The following is a 3,326-nucleotide window of genomic DNA, read 5'->3' on the forward strand; positions in this document are numbered from 1 at the left end:
TTGCTAAGCAACCTAAAATTACGCTTTATTCAGTTTTAACATTGCACTGTATTTCATTCCCAAAGACACTGGTTCAGCCCCGATTTGGGCCCCGCCCCGTCCCACTCCAGAACCGAACTGAGGCCGGTTGGAACAAAGACCAGATCCAACCTCAAAAATAGACACCGGTGTGTGATTAGTGATTGCACTTCCAGTTATCAAGCAATAGCACAAATAACACACATATGTGCACAGCATATAAGGAATGCTATTTCAGAATACATGAAAAGCTGAACTCCCACACTCCCTCCCACACACATAGGTTCAGCTTTAAAGTAGCTCCTCTTCAGCATCTCCTTCTCTTCTCTATCTCCCTCTGTGTCTTCAATTAACTGAGACGGCTGTTGGTTTTAATATCTATAATATCTAGAACCAGTCAGGTTTGGAGAGAAAACTGAAGAGAATGTATTCTCAAACAAAAGTACAAGTTCAAATCTAAAGTTTCTCACTGTCGCTCTCTCACTCTCTCTCTCTCTCTGTGAGACTAGACACTTGTTTCTGCTCAGCGGTCTGGTATTTGCCAGGCTCCTGTAAATTGCACTGGCCGGTTGATGTGAAGTCTCACAGCATTGGAGAAATCTGCCCTGTCCCTTATGAGCCTTGCATAGGCCTGCAACTCCATGCATCATCTACACTGATATAATAGCAATAATAACTATAACAGTCTCATCATAGCACATTACATATCATACGTCATAGCAATGGTTGGTTACAAACTGCTAGGAGGATTGCTGGGAAGGGAGTCAGCTCTCACCTCATCTCACTAAAATATGAGACACGTACGGCACACAGAATTCACACATAAAGCTAAGGTATTTGAGGGAGTGTCTGTGATAAGTGTGATGAGCTAGAGCTCATTTAGGCCTGAGATGGGTGTGTTAACTGTGAAGAAAGAGAAACACTTAGGTCAAAATGGCTGCTGTGACAGGGTCACACAGGAAGAGGAAATATTGACCACAGACCCTGTTGCAAAAAGCTAACAGAAATTAATTTAGCTCTGAACTGAAATCATCTTAACTGCAGTGTACATTTGATCGCAACAGACAAAAATGTAACTCTAAAAATCTAAACTGCGCATAGATTAGGAAAACAAGATTATTCAAATCATCACTAAACAGAGGATCATTGTTCAAAGCAAAGCTAACCTGGGATTCAACTGTGACACTGTAATTCCACTAACTGTTCTCCTGCTGTGATGTTTCCCTCTAACCAAATAAAGTTAGAAAGCCTGCACTCAGTCAAGCTCACTGCACAGAGCACCAGCCTACGCCAGCATGATTCACACAAGAGAAATCATCCAACAAACACACAAACACACACACTCTCTCACACACACACACACACACACACACACACACACACACACACACACACACACACACACACACACACACACACACACTACACACCCACACACTACACACAATAGTTTAACACCCAAGTCTACAATATGTTTCAAACAAACTGTGATTAAACAAAAGACATTTATGGGTCCTTAAGTAACAATTGCAGTTCTACAATATAATTTCAATGCACTGAAACTTCGTCCCTATTAATCAGACGAGTTAAACAGAGCTGTTTCAGCTGAGAGATAGAGATGCTGAGCCCTGTACTGGATGGCTAAATGCTCTGAGTCACAGTACTGAGAAAGCGCTACTGTTAGGACTTTGCTACTGTGTGCTATACTGTTCTGCACTGGTGGAGTGCTTAGCTCTTACCTGTGGTGGTCCACTATGTTGACGTGCTACTAGAGACACTCAGGAAGCTCACATACAGGTCATCATCAGCGCGGCAATGCTCAGAGCAGCAGTGCATTCTGGGTTGATAACCCCCTCCTTCCTTCCTTTCTCTCTCCCTCTCCCTCTCTCTCTGTCTATCTCTGTGTCTCAATAGCACCTTCTGCCTGAAAAGATTTGAATCACAAGCAGGCAATGTCTGTGATAATAGTGTGTGCACACCGTGTGTGTGTGTGTGTGTGTGTGTGTGTGTGTAACATACACAGAGAGAGAGCAGAGATAGAGAGAGATAGAGAGAGAGGGAGAGAGAGAGACTTGTTTGCATATTTCTATTTGTGTATATGCTAAAACTGTATAACCTCCAATGCTAAAGAAGAGAAGTATGACCCCCCCCCCAAAAAAAAAGCCACACACACACTCACAGCTGCTTCTCTTCCCCTGTGTGGAAAGGAGGAAGTGGGACTGACATTTATAACCAGCATGCAACTGTTCAGATAAAGAGCGCGTTCACAAACAGGAAGTTGGGTGTGCCTGCATGAGGGTGTGCGTGTGTGTGTGCGTGTGTGTGTGTGTGTGTGTGTGTGTGTTTGTGTGTGTGTGTGTGTGAAGGATGTAAGGTTATCAGAGTTTTCTTTTAACCAGGTGTGTTATCATAGTATGTTTCCACATCATTTAGCATGGTTTCCCTTCCTCTCTCGCAACTAAACTGATATGAGAGCCTCCATGACAACCCTTGAGGATAACAAACCTTCCCAACGTGCTTCTGGAAGTTAACGTATCTTAAACTTTAACAAAATATATGTTTGAATAAGGGGAGAAAAGAATAAAAGAGCAATTTGAATAAGGGGAGACGAAGGAGAGAAATGAAACAAAAACTTGTTTTTCCTTCACTGAATCATTAATGCGTCATGCACCCTGAAAAAGCAGGAAGCGCTGAGTCTGAAACAGCGAGCTTGTCTGCTGCTTATTTGCGCCACACCACACCATACCAGTTCAGTGATCCAGCTGCTCTTGGATCACACTTAATCCTTGAGTCAGGAGTCAGAAGGAGTCCATCCCTTATTTAGGCTCCCCTGACGCTGTAGTCTCTGTGCTGGCCTGACGCATTCCTCTCTCTCTTTCTCCCCCTCCTCCTTCTCCTCCTCCTTCTCCTCCTTCTCCAAGCCAAAGAAGAGGTGGAACAGCAAGAGGAGGAGAGAGAGAGAGTTCAATGGGGCGGTGGAATAAATTCATTGCACTCGCACAAAAAATACACCACTGTCGTAAAATACATGGGTTAACACTAAGATGTATGTTGTTTGTTAAATGAGTATATTTGATCGATTGCTTCTTTGCTTAACATTGTATTTTTTGTTTATACATAACTTTTTTCTAACACTGCAGTCCTAACCTTTTCAGAGAACGTATAGAGGATTTGTGCTGTCTAACTTTATTTTAATAATAATATATATAATAATATATAATATGTAGCTTTGTTATAAGAGAATGCACAGTGAACAGTATGTGGTGCATACACCCACTTCCAACTCAGAACAGCTCTGAAGCAGAAAG

Source organism: Sprattus sprattus, assembly GCF_963457725.1.
Source record: "Sprattus sprattus genome assembly, chromosome: 4".
In the NCBI taxonomy this organism is placed as follows: Eukaryota; Metazoa; Chordata; class Actinopteri; order Clupeiformes; family Clupeidae; genus Sprattus; species Sprattus sprattus.